The sequence below is a fragment of the Homalodisca vitripennis genome, chromosome X, assembly GCF_021130785.1.
Source record: "Homalodisca vitripennis isolate AUS2020 chromosome X, UT_GWSS_2.1, whole genome shotgun sequence".
NCBI lineage: Eukaryota > Metazoa > Arthropoda > Insecta > Hemiptera > Cicadellidae > Homalodisca > Homalodisca vitripennis.
Window position 1 is genome coordinate 101,377,752 of NC_060215.1, and position 27,249 is coordinate 101,405,000.

Genomic DNA, 27,249 nt, shown 5'->3' on the forward strand with positions numbered 1-27,249 from the left:
CTTTGACTTGAGTATTAGTTACGATGCCCACATATCACAAAACAATCCCTAGTTTGCCAGCCACATAGACTATTGGTTTTAATAAAAAGTTAGGGAAATTACCTTATTAAAAGTAATCAAAACAAGCAGAATGTCAAATAAAAATGTCTTTACTTATTATTTATTTGTTAAAAGGTATTATTCATGAATCATTGGAGTAGTAAGACAAAAGTTGTAAATAATTTATGTATAACAAATAGTAAGTTGTGCTAAAAATGTTTAATACCATTATTAAATAGCAATAATAGTTGGTAAATCAATATAACTGAAACAAATCGTAGTGTTAACTGGTCCAGAGCAAGTGTTTTGTAAAGGGAAGAAATGGAAAGCTGTGAAACCATACTGAACTTCAAAGCCAAGTGAAACATTTCAACCATTATTTGTGACCCCAGATTAGGGCTCGAGGAAGCGGTACGTTATGTGTTCACCGGCGAACAAAGGACAGAAAAGGTTGCGTGGTTCATTTTTGCTTGTGTGTGCTTATGTAAGTTTCACGTTTACAAACAGTTCTTAAAGCATTACATCGATTTTAAATGTTATAAAGAAAGGTAGGAGCAAGACAATGGTTTACGATTATTTTAAAAATAACGTCTAGCACATTTTGGCCCCGCTTGACTTAAAGGTAGGCCACTCTTTTTTATAATCACTCTTTCCATTCCCAACAGACTAGATTTGCGCAAGGAACTGAACAAGGAGAGTAAGGAGGAGATTCGATACAGATAAAAATGGACTGTAGCGATATAAAGTGTTCCGGTAACAAACACCAATTGAACCTTCTTTATCTCTAACTCCGGTGTTTTAAGGTTCAGGGTTTTATCTGCAAAACAGGAATTTAGGAGAGGGAAAGTTCCCCCATCTTTTCATCGCAAAATTGGAACAGTTGGGTCAGCGGCTGAATAGAAATGGTGACGATCTTTCATCGACGACTAAAATTCTTGTTTAACAGAAGACCCGTTAATACAAAAAATTCAATTAGTATCTCTTAGACAATAAAAAATTATATTTATGAAAGCTTAAAGTAGAAAGTTATACATTGAAATATTAAATTACATATGTATAAGGAAGAGATCCACGATATCTCATATTAGGTATGCAGGCATACTACTGCAATCAAGGTATGGATCGACCAAGGGTTGGTCATTGGGGTGGATTTAAATATTTATATCCCTTTGGCTATAGGTCGACTTTGCGTGGAATATTCCTAAAGTTTTGTTCACCGAGAGGAATGTTAGGTATCTTACCAAATACTTGCAAATACATTATATATCTTTACTTAGGTCATATCTAAGGTATGCTTTTCTTTAATTTTAGTGTCGTAAAATCTCCGATAACTGTTGTAGACGTGCTGCTGTGGTCATCAGTAACAGAAATCATAATTTCCAGTGAGTTTCATCGCATTTATATTCATTGCATACTGTTCACCAAGAGTAGTTAAAACTCAATTTTATACATTAAAATGTATTTATAAAGGACTAGATCATTATTTAAAATGTGAATGGTGGAAAATAAACCTATATTATTTGATATATTACATGTACAACATGAATTTAAAGAAGAATTCATGGAAATACATTTCTAAGGAAATCTCGCATTACCAAATCCATAAATGGTCGTAATTTTTCATACCAATGAGCCCCAGATTCTACACATTTATAAGTTTATGTAGAAACACAGTGTTGTCTTAGTTTGCGGTCTAAATTATTAAAAATAATTCTACATGTGAATTTAGGACAATTATTTCAAAGAACGAATGTGCTTCATTTTATCAGGGAGGTAACCCTTGATAATGAAGTCAGTTTAAATGTTAAATGGAAACCTGTATTGCATATAGTTTAACGGACCTTGTTACAACAAGAACAATACGCAAATCGGGCCATGATGTGTTTTTAATTTCTATCGCTCATTTATCCCTCTACAGCAGTCATTCTAAAATCCTTAAGACTTCTTAATAATGAAAAACCACTCAGTGTAAAAAACGAATTGTTTATAGAAATTAACTATAACATAGTGTAGTTTTGAACTTGAACTTGAAGTATTATCACCTTGAAGAAGAAACTCGTTTCTTATTGTATTTTATGAATAGTTTAAAACAAACACCTCAATAATAATTCAATTTCATTCCAGTTATGTGTGTCTAATGATGTTTCATTGAAAACGAAAGGCCTCACATGAATAAATTTGAAATATTATTTAATTGTTTCTTTTAAATTAAAATATTATTATTATTAATCTATTACACTATACAAATACAAATTCAAAACATGTGGGAGATAGTATTCATAATTTCGAGAAAAATGTCCTATAAATATAGGTCTAGAAATGTGTTATTTAGCCGCTAGCCGCCATTTTGTAATTTTTATGAAAACAATAATATCACTAAAACATTTAAGTTAAGGAATCCAAATTTGTAACTTAGGTTTAAATAAATAAGAGGAAAACTTAAAAGAAATAATTGTGTTATTTTCCTTAGTATTAACAAAATGGCCTTTGTTGAAACTAATTCAAGTGAAATAACAAAATAAAACAATCTTGCAATAGCATTTCATACTCTAGAGGCTCACTAAGGAAGGATTTTTCTCTCTGACCTCAGGTCTCCGTTCCACTGGCCTCTAAAGTTGCGAACATTCCCATAAGAAATGCATTGGTGCAATCACAAGTTAATTATATGCTCGATTAACTTAATGATTAATTTTTAAATTTTAATTAATTTTAAATTTATAGTCTTCAAGCCCTCTAGTAAGCTTGAAAGTAACAACACTTATTAATTTAACCTGTTCTCCAGATAATAAAATCGGACGTTCTAGTAAAAATTTACTTTAACCGTACATTTTAGATAAGATTAAGTACGCAGAACTTGGTCAGTAGTATAATGCAAATATCAAAAACAAAGTTATTATCTAATTTTGAATTCAGATTTTAAGACCGTTATATCGTTAGTGGAAATATCTTACAAAATAGACCGGAAATAAATTATACAAGGGCCCTAGATATATTCTCTTTAACAGATGTAGACTTTTAGGCTAGTTGGAGCAACAATAAAAACTTGTGTCGGAAATATAATTCATGTGAAATATAAGTATACATGCGCCTAAAAATCTATCCGCGATTGCACTAAGCATCTGAAGCCCTTAACTTGCTGGGGAAGGAAATCTTCCCAGGGTCACCATCCCTATACTGTAAAGCTCACTTGCTTGGGAATCCATGTTTGACCAAAAGAGTAGATACTCTGCATAGTGAAACTATTTAAACGTTGTTTCGTCTCTTCAGACACAGATAGACGGCAGAGTTCAGCTGTCTCTGTGTTACAACGTACTTAGTTGAAGAATGTGCAGCAAAATTTTGCATTCCGCACTTTCTTCGACTCCATCCCAGCCAGTGTAGGATACTAAACTCGACTACCAAACTTTCCTGGCTAAGACGATCTAACAGACTGAAATCTCTTCATAGTGCATATTGTTCTCTCATATGAAAGAGTGTTATTTCAAGTCTGAACTTTGAAATTTGGCGATTTCCTTTTATAAAGTAGAAAAATTTAAATAAAAATATCTGCAAATCGAATTGGGAAACTCAGATATTTATCAATTAAATTGGGCAAAAGTTCGCCCATGTAAGTTTATCCAGTGAAGCGGTTGGTTATACCGCCATCCATCCTTGTTATCATAACACAGACTTGGTCCACCATTCAAATTATCATGTTTGGGTCCCATCAGTTTGTCTCGCTGTAAAAATTGTTTTTAATTTTATTTTAGAATAAATGATGTTTATTCCGGCAATTTTTAAACTTCATCTTTGAAATAGGCTAATTATAACTCCATGGACATAATGTTAACATATTTAGTCAAATAAAACATTTGTAAGATAAAAATAAACAATAATACTATACTCTAATATAATACACTACTGGAAGGCGTACATGGCAAAACTGTCTGTGCGTAGATCTAGTTTTATCTATCCACATCCGTTAAAATTGCAGAAAAGTCTGCAGAAATTTAAATAAAAGGAGATAAAAGATAAAAACAGCTCTGTTTACTGCTTCTTCAAATTCGCTATGTAAATAATGATTTAAGTTTAAGCGGTGACAACAATAAATTTAAATAAAAAAGGTGAATAAAATAAAAATCTTAATTAAATTACGAAGTGAGTATTTCTGTATCAGTTCTTGCATACAATAATACTAGTAATGTACTGAGAACATCAACGAATTGTATTCCCCTCATCACTTTGTAATACGTTACCGTAGAAGTAGGCATCGCCACGCCACGGGTTTCCCTATAGTAGGAACAACTAAAACATTTAGGCCGCAATAACATAATAACCGTCAACCCGTCATCACTAGAAAATAAGCAGTGTTTCAAAGCATGAGGGTTGTCAATCCGTGCTATTTTTCATTGCCATTGTCCCAAATAAATTACGGGGTAATTCCTCATTTGAAAAACGTTTTTGAAGCACTGGATACAATTCCTATAGTTTATTTTCTTATAATAAAGCGTAATATCATCTATTGGGTTCTGTATGTTAATACTGCGTTTCAATATCTTAATTCACACCTATGAAAGCTCTCTTTACTAGGAATCGCCGCTACTATTGTAACTTATTAGAATTCAGCATCTGTTTTCTAGGATTAGTTTTTATTCCAATTGTTAGATAACAACAAAATAATTTCGAAAATGTCGAATTTTGGATGTTTTGCTGTTTTTGGATTGCAAATAGTTCCTAATTAAGAACTTGGATTCAGTAGCAATTCGTATAATAAATTCGATATTTATATGAACTAAAATTACAAAGTTTTGTGATTTGTATTTTATGTGTAAGTTAATACTTTGGTAGACTCGATCTTTAAACGGGTGAAATATTATTTTACATATCATATCGTCATTTTAAACTTTGGGATTATCAGTATTTAATTTACATTTGTCACATGTTAGTTACCAACATTATTTGGTAAAATTAAAATTAGATAAATTTATTCAATTCTATATATATATATATATATTAATAATTATAAAATGCGTATGTTTACTTAAAGCTATTTTCTACTCAATAGTACTCAAGTATTTGTTTTTTTTTTCAAATTATTAAAATGGTCTTATTAATACCATTAAATTAATTTAATAATATTAATAAATGGTCCAGTTCACTGAGCGTCATGTCACAGTGGTATTATTTATTTCTTACGAGATACTCGGGCAAAGCACACTTTGAATTGCTTCTATTTTTTTACGTGCAAAATGTTTTCTTACTAAGTGTCTCACGGAGTATGATTTTTGTCAGTGTTGCGTTTTATAGTTCTTGCAAATTGTTTCATACACTGTTTTAAGATTTTGCAGGCTTTTTAATGGGTGTACCAGTAAAATGTGATAAACTGCAACTCTCTGATGTTTGTAGAGGAGAAATGATAGGCGAAAGGATTGTACAATACTCTCCGTATAATGATACTACCAGCAGTTACCAGCGGCTTCGCACACAATTTCCTACTGCGTTGGCTTTACCGACAAGCCGAATCACACTGATTAATTTGTGTTGAGTCCAAAATTTTCGTTTTCTCGGTCAGTTGAGAAATTCCCAGAGCAGTACTTTACGCATCATGCTCGGGTTCACATCCCCAGGGTGAATGAGCCCTGCTTCTCCCAAAGTTTGGTTGCGATAGTCCCAGATGGTATGCAAGCTCGTGGAATTCTTGATAGCGTTTTGAGATGTCTCTCTCTCGTTACTATCGCGAAGAAGCGCGAGACACTAGGATCACGGATGGAGCATTCGAGTGTATCTATGAAGTTATAGATTAATTTTTAGTCTATCAGATCGTCTCAGCCAGGAACGTTTAGTAGTCGAGTTTAGTCTCCTACACTGGCTGGGATGGTAGTCGAAGAAAGTGTGCAATGCATCATTCTGCTGCACATTCTTCAACTGATCTAGGTATAATCTGCACTAGATTTTACAAATACTTCGTGGAATGGTGTGATGCCCCTCATACGGATAAACTGTACTGTGGTTATAAAGAAAAATATATTGTATTGCACATATTTAATCGATAAACTTCTAGTACGTGTCTCAATTCTTGTTCCTTAAATTAAGCTCTCTCTTTGAATAGTCAAGTTCATCGTGACGATAATCCGATTACACGTCAAACTGTAACCTACCATGCATGGTATACTAGCTCTACATACAAGAAATTCTCCAGGCTTTTCATGAGAGGGATGCCAGAGAGGATCAGATACAAAATCGTATATCAACGCGACAATACTAGACGGTCGATGGTTTTACTCTTCTCCCGCATGAATTTTCTTACCTTATTGGCTTCTTCTACTAAACCTTATCTTCAAAATAATTTTTACATTGAAACAAGAGCTGGCCTGGTAGTGTTTTCCATTGAAACAGATTGGGGCGATGTGACAAGGTACGAGCCATTGTACTTCATGAGCAGTGTCTTTTCTCCTGAACTGCACCAAGACATTCAACTTATAAGAATGTACTTTACAAAAATTCCTGATTCAAAAAACTAGAAATTCTCCTAAAAGAATTATTTTAGTTTTATTTGATCTTAGTAAGGTTTATGTTTTCAAAATACATCATCCATACGAAATAAGAATTTTCAATAGTAAAAGTCTCCAAACTATGTAACACAGGAGTAAAAAACACCAATTTGTGTGTAGAGTTGCACTCATAGTGCTCCTCGGTACAGACAAATTCTCATCACCTTCTCTTACATAACGTAAGGGTGAAAATTACGATATTTATTGGGCCCCGTGCAGGACTATTTAATCCGTATAGTACTAGCTTTTCTTGAGAATAGCCATCATTGGTATTGAAGATTGGATGAAACTTCTGTGGTGAACTCTCTGAATACAATCCGTATAATCTGTGAGCTCTTGCTATCATGTTTGCTACGCTCTGTTTATTTTTCGTACGAAACATGAAATAAGTTTCACAGATGATGTAAAAAGAGAAAGGGAGAGATAATGTGAGAGTGTTTAGTATTTTATCAATAGTTTTTATATCCAGATTAGATACCGCTAAAGATATTATGGTCGTATGTTTGGATTCCGTCCTGAACAGTTTGGACCGCAGCTGCTAGAGATCAAATTCCCCCATTGACCACGAATATTTGAAATAACTTTTATGTAAAACACAAAGCCGTCTACAATAGTTAATGACCGCTTATCAAGAACTATTAAAAAATCTCTTCATGAAATAATAATTCTTCAAACACTGTAAGAATACTATTTTGTTATGCTCTGGTAGTAGTGGCAAAACACGTCTCATTAATTTTCTTTTTGCCAAAGGAAACAAAAATTGTTATTGCCGCTAGTTAGCTCGACGGCTCATTCCCTTTCAAGTTCATTTCGCCTCTACCATTATTTTCTCTCTAGTTGTGTAATAAAATTAAATCATGGAGAGGTTAAGATAATTGAATGAGATATGTGCATCACGGGTAGTAAAATGATAAAAGATTTTCAGATGTCTATATCTTCTTTTTTTATTTTACAAAATATAATACTGTTACCTTATTTCCGACATCATTCATACGATGTTTTTTATTTTTTTATTTTTGTTTGACCTACATCTTTGGGCTAAATAGTAGTGAACGGCAGTTGTGCCAGAAGCGTCGGCCACAAAAGCGACTCGATCACTTGGCTCCTCTCCCTATATTGTTGTTATTACGTAAGGCCCAGTCCCTTGTTAAATAATCTGTAACAGTTCAACCAAGTAGCGAGCAATAAATAAAAGAGATTCAACAACCTTACTCAAAACCGAGATGTTGACCCTAAAGACGAGAAATTACGTTGTATCTTTTCTTCACGATTGTAGGTGATGATTATAATATTTGCTAGAGTCGAATAATTATTTGATCTTTTCTATTTTAACACAGGATACTCTCTATAATAGACGTGAACATTTGATGCAAACACACATACACTGTTTTTAGTATGAATGCTTGTTTATTATTAATAAATAATTTATTCTATGCGCATTTATGATCAGTATACGATGGGTGCATAATATGTATAATTAATTAATTTTCTTCTATATTATAACGAGCATATAGATACAGCTACAAGAATTAAATCAATCTGTGTAATTCCGGTGAATAGACAGCAGCTGAAGATGTATTAAATTATATGCCATCATTTCTAGGAAGATGTTGACTCAATCTGATGTTTTGAGTAGCCACGAAATCATCTTTTTGAGGTCCGCGCCACTACGGGGAAAGGAGTAAGTGTACAGATTTACTTATCCTCAAAGCGGATGGATAGAGATCGAATAATGACTGGGATTAGATCTCAACCACGTATTTGTATAAATACTTTGTTCAAATATAGGTAAATCAGATTTGTATTTAATGATCTTATGCATAATTTAAGGTTTGAAAATGTACTGAACAATAATGTGGCCAATTTGTAGTAACTGAGCTATCGTTAAAGAAAAAATAAGTACAACTTTCCCATCTCACTCTAAGAGACGTAGCTACTAAACCGGAAGTTCCTGAACTCTAAACTTAATAGTGAACTCTACATAATGGTACACATCCCACGTCCAAGAAGTTAAGAAAATGTCACAGTCCGTTAAATACGGAATTTTACTACTGACTTCTTGTGTTTGTAGCACTGGAACGGTTCCAAAAGGCTGGTATTACTTGCTCGCTATTACTCAGTATTTATTGGAACGAGTTTCCTTGTTAACGTCAAACTTTCAAGCTTACATCAAACAATAACATTTTTGGTAACTTTTTGCTCTTAATGAATCCAAAATTATAAAAGGTTATAGAAGTAGACTTTATCCAAGCAAATGACACCACTTAAATGGCATGCGCAACCTGCAATTAATTATGCATTGTTAAAAATATTTCTATAATGGGTTTTAATTTAGATTCTAACCAATATACTTGTAAACAATATTCATTAAGTACCCTATTTTTTCTGAACAGCCGTCACGCAGTTAAAAACAAATATTTTTTACTTGGAACTAACTTAATTTTCTTCTTTTTTAATAATCAGGATTATTTTAGTCCGTATTTTAGCTGTATCTTTCCCAAGTAATCCAGAAAAACAAATTTGCTTCTATTGATAATTTTTAATAAGGATTTCAATAGATACGTAAAATGTGCCATTTTTCTATTTACATTAAAAACCTATTAAAATCGCTACATGGATTTTTAGGAATATACGAGTATATATATAGTTTTATATGTATATTTTATATACATTTTACAATCAGTGGGTGACTCCAACTTTGATAATTAAATATCCAAAAATTATTATATAATCAACATTTTCTACACAATAACTTGTGAGTGATTTGAAATAAATTTAAGTAGTCATGCAACAAAAGTGTTTGAATCAGTTACGTCCTATGAATTCATAATGTTACCAAGTACTTTGAAACTGTTATATTTTTATCTGCACATTTTACCTGTAGGAAATATTATAGACTGCTAACTTGTATTGTACTTTTACTTAACTCAGTAGCATATCATCTAATGTTACATTTTGAGTCTATTCAAAGGTAAATTCACGTCCATTTAAAAGGATACAAATACAAACATAATTGAATGTACTGCGTTCATATTATTATAGATATTTGACAAACCATGAGTCATAATAATATAGTATATAGTACATAACAAGTGTAATGAATTTGAAAAACATGTTCAAAACATAAACAAAAGTATAAAATAATAGGCAAAATTATGAATAATACTTTGTGGATGACTGTTTCATATGCAAAATACTCATTATAATTTGTCTATAAATAGTATTTTCACCACTGGTACATACTTATTGACAATTATGTTTATCCAACTATTGTCAATGTATAAATAACTTAAAACAGAAGATGCACTCAAATAAGCTAGATAATAATGCTTGGTAGATGCGGGTGCTTTCGTCACTGACGAATTGCTTGCTCCTTCAGTTGGCATTAATTAAATTGAAATAACAAAAGGATGTTGGTTCTAACTTCAATACCTCTCAGAGTTTATTTTTCTTTGATTGAATTCCACAGCAATTATAGTTTGTAGTTTCGGTAAACAAACAGTTCGAAGTCTTATAGCCAATAGACAAATGGGTAATTAAAATCCACAAAATCAGTAAGATAGTATTTATCACCTATATAAGGTAGGTAATCAATATGTGATAAGACATGATGACACATTTGGTAATAATAAAACCGGTAATGAAATATATTACAAGTACATCAAAAGTTATTATATTTTCATAAATACAGCTGAAACAAAGACGTAATAAATAAACAAGAATCAAATAAATATAAATATAATTTTAGACGTATAAAATTACGGAAGTGGTAAAACTAAAGGTAAAAATTATTTTAAACTAGATATACAAACACGTAACTACGTTTTGCCTTTGATAACATAATTTATGAGAATCGTGCTATTATAATACAATTGAAGCTTCCCCTAAAACAGCATTGTATTCTAACGACTTAAAACATTTTTGTTTCATAAACAAGTTTACTACGCCCAAACATGGGTATTTCTCGTTTTTCAATCTAATTTTGAAATAGAATGTGTACTTCTAATGGGTTTGATATTACAACAAATAAGAATGATAGTAAATTGAATTTAATACGCATTTAAGTTGTACAATTTGAAACTCAAAACCCATTGTAGTTGAAGCAACGGCCACTCATTTCCAAATGGCATTTGAACACACCTTTGGTGAAAATGTGGAGGAGATGATTGTTCATGAGAGATCTGCAATGTTAATGTCCAGTTAAATGAGCTGTCAACACAGAGCAAGAGTTGATTGTTGCTTCGCAGCAAGTCTGCCAGCAGCTCAGACGTTGTCAGCAGATAAATAGCTAAACATGTCCGTTGTCTCTTGCATCTGGCATGTGGGGAATTGATTTGCCACTCTCTAAGTGACCTTCGAGAGTATTCCTCTCCAAACTTACCACAAATATCCGACCAACTCTACATAAAAATGTGTATTTCTACCCAAACACCGTTTATTCATAACGGAAACATTTTGGAAGTCAATACAGAAATTATTATTACATTACATTTTAGAATCGTTTGGAAACAAATGGATTCTTTTTTTGATCCCTCTCTCACTTGTTTGTAAAACGTCTGGACTCCAATAATCTAGGATTAGTGTCGCTTGGCATCTTGGGTTCCACAACCATCTGCTGTTTTTCCATGGTTTCTCTCCTATAGTTTTTGTACTTAAAATCTGTATTTTAAAATAAAATACAAATAAATATTAATTAATTTTCATTTTGGGTTGAGTTTTGGAGTTTCTTAGAAATTATTTAACCAATATATTTTGCTGGTAATAGTAATACTACAGATTTTGTTGAAAATAGTTTCAAAATCAGTGGATAGTTTGGTATCGAGTGCATATATTGTCTCAGGTCCGTATTAAAACTATTGTCTGTGCATTCAAGTAGATTTATTGTCCACGATTTCTGAGCGTGAAATTGCAAACACCACTTAATTTTAATTTAGTATAAAAATTAGCGTCAATCGAACACATATTTTAAAAATATTACATTTTCTATAGATGGTTAATGAAGTGTTAAAGAAATCGACCATACTGTGAGTAAATAGCGTGTTACTAGGCAGGAGAAGCCACGAAACTGGCTGCTACATAAGCTACCATTAAGCTTAAACAACATACCTAGCTGGTCTGGAGTTGTAAGTTATCATCCTTAAGTATTTAAAATTTATACAAGTTTAGAAATAAACAGTGATAATTATTATTTATTTATTGGCCACTATTAACTGTATAAGAATGATAGTAAATTGAAATTGATTGTTTTAAGGCTTAATTGGAAACGTATGAAAAAAATGTGTATAACTTTACACAAAAATTATATAGGAGGCCAACGTACTTGTCTACTAAGTACTGTTTTTCATACTTTTGCACTATCTAAACGTTATTTCTAGCGCATGAATAATTTTAGAATTAAATTAAAAGTCCTCAGAAACAATTTACAAACGATACTATAAATTAGCATTTAAAATAATCATCGTAAAAAACTGTAAGAAATGGATGGTTGTTAACATGCGCAGGGCATAATTAATGATGTCCTGTACCTATTGTACAGTATTGGTTAATGTGTTACATTTTACGAATACGTTTTTACTTTATTAGTTTGATTTTACCCCGTTTACATAACGAATAGCTTTGCATTTCTATCTTTGAAATGAAAATCTTTCTATTATAAAAGAACAGAAGGGAAAATACAAACGATTATTTTGCCTTAAAGGTAAACTTCCATCCACGTTGGCCTTATTGTGTTACAAATATACATTCTAAAAGCCCCTAAATGAAAATAAGTAGTTGAAATAGAAAATACTTATCTCTAGTTTAGATTATATAGTAATAGAATATCTTAACGTTTTAGTTTTGGGAAATGAACTGTTAACGTTGATCTAATTTTTGAGGGGATTATTATGGGTTCTAGTCGTTTACTATGTCTAATTAACAGTTTTTGAGATCTCTAATATTTATTTAAATATTTAACGTGCAAATCCAACTGCATCGGTCAGTTTATTTGAAGATAGCTGCTAGGTGATAATGGTTCTGGTTCCAATACAGTTCATTTATAACTTTTATAAGTCTTTCATCATGAAATGTTTACAAATACATAGTACGTAAACCATACACGGTTAAAATTATGTGATGTAAATAGTAAATAATGAGTCAAATTAATTATTGATATTTATTAGAAATCGTTCTCTTGAATAGTAAAAACTGTAGAGTATAGCAACGAAATTGTACAATCTAGTGGCTGATAAAATCTACGGCAAATTTAACGAAAGTGAATTTAAACAACAGAAGAATTCTACAGAAATATACATTTTCCAAAGCAAAGACAAACGGACTAGTCCATAATTCGTTGAGATTACCTGTTACTTCATTAAAATATCTTATTTAATGCTTACACGCAATTACAAGTAAAAGGCATTACACAGGTCTTTTTTATATACCATCGTTTAGCAGTTCAATCAATTCCAATCAAAATATAATTTTTTATGTTTCCTATTTTTAAATGGTGGTTCAAATTGGTGCCAGTCGAGATAAATGTCAATATTGATTCTACTGGGAAAGGATATATAGAACCCAATTAACTATGTCTCAGTTTTTTCCAATCGGTTGTCACGATAAAAATCTATTTACTCTTCAAAATGATAATCACATAATATGTATAACAATTAAATTATTTGTTTGAAAAGGAGTATTAAATGATTAGGGTAAAGGAGCCTAGTATATTTCGAAGTCTAAAAATGAAAGATTTGTGGGAGAAGGAATACGGAGCACTTAAAAACGTTGGGGGATGGTAGTGGAAGTGTGGGGGTCGAGAAGTGCCCTCCTAATTGCATCAGTGAATTACAAAGATTTATCAATAGCTATAGTTCCTTTTCTGAAAGGGCCAGAACAGTTCAAACCATCATTGTTTGTAATGACACTGAAAAACAAGGGATTCTAAGAAGTAACAAATGAACGTTATTACGTCCCGTACTAGAGAACAAGATGTGAACTAACGAGGTATCTAACAAGGTCTTGTGTGGAACACTGAATCTGGGGGATTGTATTGCGACACCATCGACTGATCTTGACCTTGAGAGAAGAACGAGATACAGGATTAGCTTTTAACGACATTAAAGTCAATCTAATCACAAGGAGACGTCTTTTCGAATTTAGGATATAGAAGTTCTTAATAGAATCAATAACATACATTTGATTGGACTAAATATGAACTCACATTTTTCATATTTAATGGATCTGTTCTCTCATTTATTGATCATAATAAGTTATACAAATACGATCATTACGTTTAGGACTTTAACTTGGTTTATCATTATTTTTAACTTTAGCTTGTCTAATTACCGTATTATGTTTTACGTACAACCTTTGGCATAAAATAGACAAAATTTATTACATCCAAAGGACAACCTTATAAGCCCCCGTGTGTAGTTATTAAAAGTGTATGTGCATGTTCCTTAGTTTTGTGATTATAGGTTTTGTCAATGCAGTACTAAATAAATTATGATTTTAGTTTTCCTCTCGCTTGTGGTTAAGTAACGTAATTCATTATTATGCAATGTAAGAGAGTTTTTGTGACAATAAACAAGCTCATGATTGGACGTATAGAGAACACTATGTTCCTTGACTCCTTCTTTCTCTGTGTAAACCTTCCATTAACACCCATTGGCAATTTGTAAGCATATCAAAGTTTTAAAGGGTTCGAACTCTTTGTGAGCTCTGATATTAAAGGCTGATTTTGTTTAACATAAACACTTTACTGGGAAATATTTAATCAGACGTTAAATCAGGTAAAATTTATTTCAAAACTGACTCGAATCCAATCCTCAATAAGTTTTAATGAACGGATATTAAAACATATATATTTTATCTGTCACATGTAAGACAGAACTATTCATCGTTTTAAATCTTGAAAATGTAAGACTTTATTATGGTTTTTCACGAAACTTGGTGTTCTTGCGTACAGTTATTTATAAATATAGTGAATAGGGGTTATAGTAGCCCTAAATATATGTACTCAAAAATTGTAAATAAAATAAGGATGCCATCCATCCATTGTAAGAGATTGAGAGTGTTTAACTTTTAGAGTTAACATTTTTAACGTAAATATTTACAGTTCATTTATAAACCGAAAAGTATTCAACATTAAAAAAATCAAAACTGTTTGTATATAAATAAATAAATATACCATTTAACATGATCAAAAGTGTAATATATTTTTTTAATAATAAAAAAACTCTACAATAGGGCTCATAACTTGTGGAAGGATGTACTCCTAAGATTTGTAATGTGCACTGCACTTGTCTCACCATCTACTATACTACGGCTTTGTTTGAAGAAATATTACAAACGCAAATCACAGTTTTGAATCCCGTCGTTATCCAGCAAAATATCTCCTTCAAGCCAACGCTATTCATGAAGACTGCCAAAGTACTACATTGTTCGTAAAAGAATACTCTTGCCAGCACTCAAAACAATTTAAGTCACACGTTTTATTTGGTTTCAAAAAAACGAATTATGATTTCTTCCTACAATTTCTATCAGGTGCACATAGGTATTAATACAGCTAGTTTCACCAGTTTACATTGATCACAAAGTACACAAATGTCAGTCAATCTGTGTTTTGTGCATTGTTCCATGAGTAATTGCATACAACGCATAAACACAGTAACAATAATTGTGGTATTTTCGTATCATGTTAAAGTAAACTGAGACTAAACTTTCTTCACATGTTTGGGAAATAACGGTTCACACAGAATATTATTTGAGTATATAAACTTCCAATAGTTTTATGAGAATTTAAGAACAAGGGCGTGTGGTAAACTACAAAAAATTCAATATAAGATAACAGCTTAAGGATTCCTCTATTATACACAACAGCATTACATATTTCATATGAAGTGAAATCTTGCCATATTATATAATATAATAATGTACATACCTGTGCTGCTGAAAACATAAGTACGGCGGTAAAATAAAATAGAAAATTATTAATTTTTTTGAGCTTGTGAAAATTATTAATTTAACCCTGGTTATTTACACCGGATGCCAGTTATTTTCAAGAAGTTTCATAGTCAATTGTTCCATTCAAGAATATATATATATTCTATGGTTATTGATTGAACTATTGTGTCTATGTTATTATGCTTACGGGTTTGCAGAGGCGTGTTGTTGTTGGTGCTTCATGAAGATCTTAATAAATTATGTTAAAGCATTGAACTGTTGCGAATGTACTTCAAAAGTTTAGTAAGTTAAAAGTTACTATAAACATAAATAAGTATATGATCTTATTTTGTCATATTTTTGATGTTATCTTTTTAATAGGATCGCTAGATAACTTTAATCTGCAATGTTAAAAGTATGAACAAAAGTTTGATTCGTAGCAATAAAACTTTAAATATCTTGCAAATGCGAATTGAGAAATCAAGGACAAGACATCAACAAATTTCTTGGAATATTTTGTATGATTCGTGTATGTTTTGGCATGACATATTTATTTTCTCTTTTTTCATCCGATACCAACTCTTGAAGTATCATTACTTTCTAATATAATAAAAAGTATTAAACTATTAGGTATATTGTATTTCCCTATACGTTTTAGCAGAATCAAATTATATTTTAAAAACAAATCCTTACAACTGTTATATGTTTTAAAACTTATACTGACTTTGATAAAACAAGTATATTAATGTATTTAATAAGAGGTAAATTCAAGTCGTTGAAAAACTATTCCAAATTGATAATTTCGCTCGTCGAAAATTATTTATAATTGCCTTTTTCTGGAATTGTCCTTTCTGATTTTGTAAAATATAAATTACGATAAACTTCTGACGCAGACTTTCTGATTTCCTGATCCCAACAACATTCCCAACACTGTATAATTTTATTTAAACCCTATTTTCATGTAGAATATTTTTATATTAAATTATAAAGTAGTACTATCAATCCTTAATTTTTATTTTAGGAAAAGGATTAGTAGAAAAACGCTCGATATGTATTTATTTTCTCAATAACTTTCGACTTAAAAATTTGGGTAAAAGTATGAACGTGTTTTTTTTATTGTATCATAATCAGAACGGAATTTGACTTTTTTATTAAATACATACCGATGGGGTGGATGTTGTGTTCGCTAGAGGTACCGGGCTAGGGCTGCAGCGCCTGACATAACACAGACACACACGCACTCTTCACACTGGTGTCGGAGAGGGCAGCTGACAGTGTTCGTTACTAATCGGCCCAGCTCGGGGGACTGCCGCGCCGTAGCGTAGCGCGGTATTGGCGCAGCCCTCTGCCAACCTCGCAACGCGAAATTGTTACACCCTTACCCACCCCCTCACAACTCGCTTTTATACTGTAATAAGTACACATTTGTTTTTAACCTCTTCCTAGAATTTCTCTCCACCGATAAATTGGTCAGTTCTCCGAATTAATTATAATGGATCAAATACGTCATTACTTTGTCAAATACATCAAACTTTACTGTAGTTTAACTATTATATAACTTCATTATGTATATATATATATATATATATATATATATATATATATATATATATATATATATATATATATATTCATTATATTTATTAACTACATGCTAAGATTATATATTCAGTCTTAAATCTATTATCCATGTGATTATTTCCTACTAAGATTCCCGAGTTTTTACTCTCGTATGGGTGGATTATTAACTCGCTGGTTGTCAAACCGGTCGTGTATATTATTTTCACCCTTCGTAGGTGCATTTATACCATCGGAGTATCATATTACACGTCGATTTCTAGGTGAAGTGTTAAGTAGATCGGCTAAACCTGCTGTTTCAACTGAGAATAATCGAGTATGATACTCGAGTAAAATACCTTGAACCTGTTCCAGGAATGTCATGGAGGAGCATGCGCAGTTTACGAAGATCACGTTACGAAGATTAGTTTGTATTTAAATGTTGAGAGTGTTGTAATATGGTGTTCAGGCCGTCGACTCCCCTCACTTCTGAGCCAGTTCATGTCTTTCTCGTTAGGAGTGTTGTGCATGCCAATTCTTGTTGAGAGTGTTGTAATATGGTGTTCAGGCCGTCGACTCCCCTCACTTCTGAGCCAGTTCATGTCTTTCTCGTTAGGAGTGTTGTGCATGCCAATTCTTGTTAGGAATATTGAAATATGGTGCGCTACAAAGTATTACATTTTTCTCATATGTTATTTTTTAAGTATTGTAAATTATTGGATTAACTTATTTATTGTTGTGCTCTTTTTACTTATTGTATTTATTGATATTATTTCTCTCTTGTTTGCTGTTATTAGCTATTTTTTACCTCCTTGTTGCGCTAAAAAGCATTTTAATTTATCTCATAAGTTAATTATTATTCTAAGCTTAAATGTTGCTTTATATTCAATATTTACACACACAACTTTATTGTTCATTTTAGACTTTATTGTTCTTATTCGCCATCAGCTTTTGCACAAATTTATGAAAAATGGTGTTTACCGTGTAATAAATAAATTACTTTTGCATTTTTGAGCTCTTTCCCATTTCAAGTTTTACAATAATGTCTTGTGTATAATAATTGATGCACACTCTTTCAGAATATTGAGAATTTTCAGTTGAAAATAAATTCAAAAATGCATAATTATAAAAGTCAAACTAATTCTATATATAACCTGTTATTTTTTTGCTCTTTCTTCATAGTCTCAGCTCGACCTCTACCAAAATTAATATGGCTGACAATCGATTTACTTTTACATACATAGCTTTCACGAACATGTAGGTTGTGTGATTATACGACGCAAATTGCCCTCTGCTCCCGGAACAAAATAATTTGAATCTGTAGAGGTGAGCTAAACACTATTACAACTAAACACACATTTATAGTGCAATTATTTACAAATTATCAGTAATAAGTAAACTTATTAAAATTCAATAGTTTTAATTTGCTTTGATATACATATAATAGTCAAATATCCGTAAGGTAATTACTATAAATAGTGACATGCGCCATAAATTATATTATTAATTTAATTCTTATAATAGCACACACACATTACTCAATAATATAATTAATTTTCCCGTAAGGATTGACTTCTGGCTCGTTTATACCTTGCAGTAGAATCTACACTGGATACAGCAAAAAACGATAACATCGGCACAAAACAATGAATTTCCAGGAGAGACGTGGAGTTGGTGGATTCCCCTTACTCTTAGAGGCTGTTGCTAGTCTAACTGGAAGAGGCTGAAACAGAGAGAGCTTCCTTCTTCCAAGGTGATATGACAGAGATACAGCCCACCATCTTCCGGAAGCACGCGCAAAGGTCATTTTAGGACCAAGTGTAATTAGAGGTACTTAAGTAAAAAATTAAAATAGAGAAATATATAGGTATATTACTGCATTTTAAGTCCACCAAAGGACTTATTCCCCTACCACTCAAACATGTGGTTCAGTTGATTGAGGAAAACTTGTAACTGCCAAATTCAAGAACTTGTCACCCACTGGAGACGGTACGACCATTTCTATGGCAAAAATATCAGTCTCATTTTGTTTTATAAATGGACCACAATTTAGATATTTTAACTTTAGTACGAGATCAAACTTTCTTCATATATGAGATATCAATAAACTATGTTGTTAAGCCTCCATTTTCCAATGTGAAATTTCTTACGAAATACTTCACATTATACTAGATCTTTAGACTGAACATAATTTCAAGACATTTTTATTAGTGATTTTGTTTGATAAACCTATCCGATTAAAGATGGAGGGATACCAAATTATGTTTACATTGTAGCTGACCAGTGAAAAATTGTTCAGACACTTAGAACGACAAAAACTCTTGATCGTTTACTGTGTACCAAATTATTTTAATAATGATTTTAAATTTGAATAATATTTTTTGAATTGAAATATGTTTTAATCAAGCAAATTATTATTATTTTCCGTATCAAAATTTCCACATTATTCTTGTATTCAAACAAACAAACGTATAGTATTATCATATTTTTATACTACTTTATAATGAGAATGACATAAAAATTAAAAAGAAAACACCTTTTTAAGCTTTAAAATAGTTTACTAAAATGACAAGTATGAGGTGTGAAAAAATGTACACTTCTTTTTTTAAGGCAATGGTATAACTTGTATTATTTATTAACCCATTTACCAATGCATTATAAAATGGCTCTACCAAATACGAAGTTTCCTTGATATAATCCATGTTTCACGCCCAGACAAAATAGTATAGGAAAATACATGGTATTCTGATTACCAAACTGTCGGTTCGTTTGTACCTAACCATTTGTGTTGGAAGTGCCACGCGCACATTCAGCAGTAATAATAATAAATATAATTATAAATATATATATATATATATATATATATATATATTTATTTATTTATTTATTTTTTTATTGCATTTTAAAAAGTAACATTACATTTATTATACATGTAAACTAAAGGTTTTATTAAAATAGTTAAAGTGTTTATTATTTTCTATGAATTGAAATTAATATACTCGTACACTTCATTCACAGGGTATAGCTTAGGATTTCAGAAAGGGGGTTAGGGCACACTTATGTATGATTGGTTTCTGATTATCCTCAACCCAGTGGCCCTTCATAACCTTGGCAACAGAGTAAAACACCTAACACCTTAGAAGATCGTAGTCAAGATCTGAACTTATTAAGGTCATTTATTTATTTTATTTTTTCAGGGAGCTAGTTGATTAGCTAACTCACCACTTGTGATGGCAAGTTTATGAAAGCAGCCGTTCTGTTCTGTTCCATGCGGAAGTTCTCTCTGCCTCTAATCTCGTGCTGTGCACATCCCTGCCCTGAAGCACCTCACTTTGAATCGGCAGTAAAGGGCGACATCGAGAATATATACGCTGGGTAGTAATCTAAGCTCCCTGAAGTATTTTTACACAATTCTCTGAATTAGGTATGATTCTTCCATTTTTTTCTAAATACTCTTTTGAATTTACATTTAGAATAATTCCCCCATAATCTCAAACCGTAAGTCAAATCTGGATATACGTTTAAACGTTATACAGATATACGACGCCTATGTTTAGAACAAAGAATTTAGAATCTTTCAAGGAAGTTTTCAAGTTGTAGAAGGAACAGTTTCCAGATAATTGGTGGAAATAGGAAGAATAAAAAGAGGACGATAATTATTTACAATACAAAGATGTTCCTTTTTGAAAACTGGAAACTTGCTGTCTTCATAGCAGACGGAAAGACACTTTGGACGAATGACTAGTTACCAATTTATTGATTTGTCACAAAATGTACTCACAGAAACGTTTGATTGACCACACAGACATCCCATCGATATCGTTAGTTTTCTTAGGTTTCAAGTCCCGCACGACATGGGCCACCTCTCCTGAGGTGACCATTGGCGATACAGGTCACGCAGAAGGGTTTGCACGAAGCTATTGCCTTTAAAACATTAGTGTGGTAAAGTGACAGTCAAGAAAAAATTGTTAAATTCATATGTAATTTGAAAACTGTTCTCAATTAAACCACCATATACTTTTAATTTTGGCCTGCGGGTGTGTTGAACTGTTCTTTAACAGTTAACTTTTTGATTATCTGCCACGCACTTTTTGATGATTTTTATGAATATCTTATTCTTTTCAATATCGCATGCTTTGGCCAATTATATTTCTTTGCGACAGTTTTTTTTACCGCCAATAGAAATTTGGGTACCCTTATTATCGGATTTAACGTAAACTGTATGATAAAATTTGAGCCTCTCTCTTAAGCTGAGAATATCCTGAGTAATCCAGGTATTGTTTTTATTTTCAGATCGGTCTTTGAATATTCTTGCGGACAAGTGTTCAGCTAAAAGTTAAAACAATCTTTGAACGCTGAAAAAAACATCTTCTGCGTTAACAAAAGAATAGAAGAACTATATAGATTCTTTTTAAGGAATTTTTTGAAAATATCAAAGTTTTCTTTATTTAAATTTCTCTTAATATTCTCTATGGGAGGTTCGAATTTAGAGCCAGTTTCATTGAATACTGCCTTTTGTGCGAAGTGGTTGGAGACAGAAATAACCACATTTCCGCATTAAATGCAGAAACGGAAACGTTCTTGATATTTATGACGTTGTGGATGGCTGTACTCGATGTGGTAGTCACTTATGAAGAAGTGTTTACGGACCAAACAAAACTGAATTAACTGAGAACATTGCGTAACCGCTGGTTCAAGAGACTGGTGTGGTCTAAAACATGGATATTGAAGTCGTCAGAAATTATTAACTTTAACGAATTAAAATTGAGAAAATATCGAAGGATCCAATTGTTTTAAAAAATGTTGGCTTACATCCATTTGGAGATTTATATAAACCAATAATAATAATTTTGCCACCGTATTTATTCCTCCCACTTCAAGCTTTAAATAACGACAATAATTCGCTTTGAATTCAAAATTTGCCACACTTCTTCTTTTCAGCAGCTTTCGTTGAAAAGTGAAAAGTTATTGCCTATTTTAAAGAACAACAGTGTTGGGTGTGAATCCATGGGTTCATTTATAATAAAACCATCTGGTTGCATATATTATGAATATGCTCTCGTACCACTAGAGAATTCGCTGGAACACTGTAGAGGATTCATAATAGTCTTCCCACTATTACAACAATTATTTTCATCGATCCATGTCTATGTGAATCTATGTCTCTAATAACATTTTTACCATCCAGAAGGGTTAACTTGTGGCTGGTTTATACCAGTCGAACCTTCACTGCGTATAGCAGAAATCGATATGTCAACCAGATTATCCTGTCACTCCAGAAGCAGCGCAAAGGTTTACAGCATGTGGGTTGGTTAGGGCAGAGTGAAATTCTCAGCTTCTTGTCCTAAGAGAATTAAAACCCACTCTTAACCACCCAGACGCACATACGCTAGTCTCCGATTTTATTGTCCAGATTGAAAGCTTTTAAAAACCTTAGCAACGGAACATCGTGAAATGTAACGTTGAAGTTAATGCTATATCAGACACTTTCTTTTATTCTTTAGTCACAACAGTAGATATGCTATCATGATTTTAATAAAAAGTTAAAATTACAGTACTTTTTTAACTTGAAGCTAGGAATATTTTCTTCTGGGTAAAATATTATGTTAACATAATTAAAAGCCCTAGTAATTAATTAAAATAATGGTCTAAAGATAAAAACTTCTATGGGTGTATCGTATTTATTTATTCTCGGTTGTATTTATTTCACTATTTTATTTAAGAAGAAATATTTTATTAATCAAAAAGTAATTAAAACAATTTAGCATTTACATTAAACACTGCAGACATACAAATTACTGACTAAAAACCTGGGTAAGAAAAAATAATTTACAGTTTATACTTAAATCTGAAAACGTTAAAGGGTTAACACACACACATATATGCGTATGAATATAACATAACATTTAGCAAATGAAAGTAAACCCCGTTTTAAACATTTTATATTGTAGATACGTGTTACAGCACTGTTACGGCTATCTATATGTACACTGTAAAACACACACACACACACACACACACACACACATATATACATATATCTTTACATATATATATATATATATATATATATATATATATATATATATATATATATATATATATATATAAAGATATGAAGGACTTTCCACTTATAACTTTCCCCAAAAGAAATTTGGAAATATCAGTTATTTAATAAAAGCTTTCTTATTAAAAATATGTTTAAAATATATTTTATCACAAATTCAAATTACACCTTCTATTTTTAATCTTTGTTAATGTTAATTTCCACAAACCTGTTACATAATACAGTCAGTTTTCTTCAGTGGTTCTTTACAAATCATGAACGTGTATTTTGTATGTTTAATCTACAAATGAAAACCATAAATATGAATCTACAAATATGTTAAGATACCATATGCATCGGTTTAATTCCTCAAACACTATTGTTTCAAACCTTTTGGTGGTTTAAAAGAGGAATGGTGTCATCGTAAATTGTATTTTATTTCGTGTGTTAGTATTCACACGAAATAAAAAAGAATAGGACATATATGTAAAGTATGTACATATAACACTAATCCATAGTTAAGAGTTAATCCATATTTTACCTTGAATGTTTTCATAAGCTATATTAAATCTCATCTTGTTGAAGATGATCGTTGTAATATGATTTAGCCACTTTCTTCGTATTACTCTTAGGCTAAAGTTGCAAGAACTTCTTAATCGATCTCCTCCTTGCAAGAATTCAAATTACTAAAGGAAGGCGTAATTTGAGCGCCCAGAAACGTGTTGTTTAACATTAGTTAGAGAATATCATTCACATGGCATTATCTACCAGACTGGTGGTATTCGCAAAAAGCGACATCTTATTCTATGTGACATACAGATAGTGGCATTATCTGAAGCTGGTTTGAACTGCACAGGAGTAGTCATTATACTGTGACAGCGAAAGTCCGGTACGGTCTATAAAATTCCTCGTGCGACTAAGCCAAGTTCAGAGACAAACAGTCATTAAGAATCAGGTAGCAAGAGGAGTTCCAGTAATGATAGATGTTTCCGCTGCGAATGTGGTGAAGTACAGAGACAATCTGTCATTGAGACTGGATCTACTATTAAGAAGCATAATATCAAATCAAACTACATCATATCATTGCCGTGTTCGATAAGTAATATATACATTGTCTCTAATGACACTGTGTCTAAATCTCATCTTGTTTAGGAATCACTACGAGGATTCTCCGAGGCAGCTATTTTACATAGAATAATGAAATAGCTGCCTCGGAGAATTCTCTGAGTTATTAATCTAAATAGCATAAAATAAGAACTGATATTACGTAGGAAAGATAGTAAAACTACCCATATCATACATTTGTGGTAATCAACGCTTTTCCCATCACTTCTTTCATCTTCAATTATTATCCCATCTCCTGTAAATATTCATTTATCCTTACCATTCCAAATAGTTACGGAGACTGTTACTGATGGGCTTCGTTTTAAACTCCTAGACATCAACTATAGATTAACACTTTACATTTGGTGCTGGCCATGTTAAAATCTTTAGCGAAATGCATGAGTGTATATCTGCCAAAATGTAAACGGTCTATGTTTTGAAAAATGGTGATGTCTTCAGCCAGTTTTCGGGCAGCTGAAAATTTCTTTTTTACAACAGATTTAGTATTATCAAATTAATTTGTTGTAATATACGTATATGCGTTCATAGTCACATTCAGAACCCACTGATATCAGAGGGCGTTGCAATTTTAAATTCTTCCAAGCATTAAGGGACTCCCCCTTGAATTATTGTAGTTAAAGGGTGTTGGAACTATGGACAATACATGGCGAGGGTAGTGGGACGAAATTCCCAGCCACTCTTGTGAAATGTTCACACCAAGAAATAGTGAAGGTGATGTATGAGGCATATTGCATTAATTTCATTTGTCATACTTAATAGTATAGTCATATTATCATTCTCACAATTGTGAGCAGGATTAGAGTTTTTGCACAGGTTAATGATGTTCCAAAGAGTTTTCTTCTTTCATCAGGATATTCGATGCTTTAATGTTCATTCAATAAATAAAACAGTATAAAACTTAAATATTTTTCCACACGAATATAAAGTTGTATAAAAATCATGATCACAAATTTTTATTTGTTTTGTATCATATTTAATTGAGACATGATATGTTGAGTCACTTAAAAATGCTTATGTATCAATTATAATGGTATAGAAGTGTTTGGACGTTTCCTGGTTGAAGGGGTCTTACAAAAAGTTGAATCGATCAAGTGCACGCAGCTGAACAACCCACCACTACCACTTGCCTGTCGTGATCGCCGATCGATGTCTCTACTGTGACGATACGTCGGAGATGTTCGTTATTATATTATCGATAGCTGTTAAGTAAGGGGAGTCACGCGCGTGTGTGAATTCATGGACCGTGATAGACTGTAAGTCTCCGTGAGTGGACGGGGTTCACTTTTGTTCCGATACCACGGTTTTAGAACATTCATACTATAATAACCTGTTATACATTTATTTAAATATGGAGAAGTAATCCCATTCATAGGCCTTTGTTGAATATTTTGTGTTCAAACATGTCTCAATTTATACGGGCCAATAAGTAGAAGTGGCAAAATTTAAATTTTAGCAAGCCGAGAAACTTTAGAAACCGGAACCTTTACTGCCTCAGCACGCACACACACACACACACACACACACACACACACACACACACACACACACACACAGAGAGAGAGAGAGAGAGAGAGAGAGAGAGAGTGAGAGAGAGAGAGAGAGAGAGAGAGAGAGAGAGAGAGAGAAGAGAGAGAGAGAGAGAGAGAGAGAGAGAGAGAGAGAGAGAGAGAGAGAGAGAGAGAGAGAGAGAGAGAGAGAGAGAGAGAGAGAGAGAGAGAAGAGAGAGAGAGAGAGAGAGAGAGAGAGAGAGAGAGGCAGACAGACAGACAGAAGCTTTAGGATTAGAGCCTGCTTAGGTGCTAAATAAATGTAAAAACTTACAAAAGTTTGTTTTAATTAGAACATGTAGCTGTGCTTTTGGAATGTGTTCCAAGAAGTGAAGTGAAGCTAAAATTTACAGATGATTTGTTTTATGGTATTTCTTTTGTAGAGAGGGAAATGGAGGGGAACAAATTTTTTATCATAATACAAAACAGAGCGCTAGTATATTAAACCTACACACTAGTACATAGAGTATATGGCATTCATTTGATTTATCAATTTCATGTACTCCATGAAAATATCCATGTCTTTAACGTCGTTACGTGTTAATATATTTGAGACCAAGGGTTTTCCTAACAACTCATCGTTTAACTCATCATCAATTACGTACTTGATTTACCTTGTAGTGAATTCCATAGGCCGTGGGAAGGCGACACACTGTATGACAGTGATAGGAACCCTGAGTATAAACCATCAGACTGTTTTTGGCAGATAGCGACTGTTGAGGTACCACGTATATCTGCCATTATTTTTTTATAATTAAAGTTATTGTAAGCGTAGATATTCGGGCCAAAAGGTGGGTTCATGACTTTGATAGAATATTAAAAAATGTTGGAAGAAAGCTTTTAATAAGATTCTTCTAACTGTTGTAGTTAACGCCTGGACTTTACACCAAGATGTTTAACATAGGAAACAATCGCTTCTATCATTAATGGTACCACTCGCTAAACAACTCCAAGGAGGGTTTCAAAAAATCTACCTTTAAAAAGGAAGTCAACCATTGGAAGAACATAAAAAAGAATCAAAACCATGGTCAACGTGGTTACTCAATTGCCTGTTGAAAGCAAAAAAAGGAGAAGATGCAAACGCTGTACTGATGAACTAAAGGAAACAAGAACCAAAACAATGTGCCAGGAGTGTAATTTTCCCCCCTGTAAAAACTCTTGCCATCCACTACATTTAAGAAGGTTCTGTATCTTATTTTAAGAAATTTGATTTGATATTATAATAAACATGGGTTAGAGTAACTTATTAGTTTTTTACATTATTGCTACCCAATAGGACAATAGTGTGTTAATTACTACTGTGACATATGTGTCCCACACTTATACACTAGTGGCTCACATATGTCCCATAAAAAAATAAAAAATAAAAAAACACTATAAAATAGTAAAATAAAAATAAAACTATAACATAATTGTTTCATTGATAATTTAACACAATAAACATATTTGCAAACAAAATTTAAAAACGTAAAATTAGTAGTGG

General features: G+C 32.2%; 1 protein-coding gene across 9 annotated transcripts in view; it reads right to left on the reverse strand.

The window, feature by feature from the left end:
- The window catches only part of LOC124369750 (glutamate-gated chloride channel), a 645,135-nt gene extending 628,325 nt beyond the window's left edge, over positions 1-16,810 (reverse strand). For 5 of the 9 annotated variants that reach the window (XM_046827831.1, XM_046827830.1, XM_046827829.1 and 2 more), the window contains exon 1: positions 16,655-16,809. The gene's annotated coding sequence lies outside the window, so the exon portion shown is untranslated. Of the gene's footprint in view, positions 1-16,654 lie in introns of all 9 variants that reach the window. The other 4 variants (XM_046827827.1, XM_046827822.1, XM_046827823.1 and 1 more) reach the window with 1 other exon arrangement.
- Between the last annotated feature and the right edge of the window lie 10,439 nt (positions 16,811-27,249).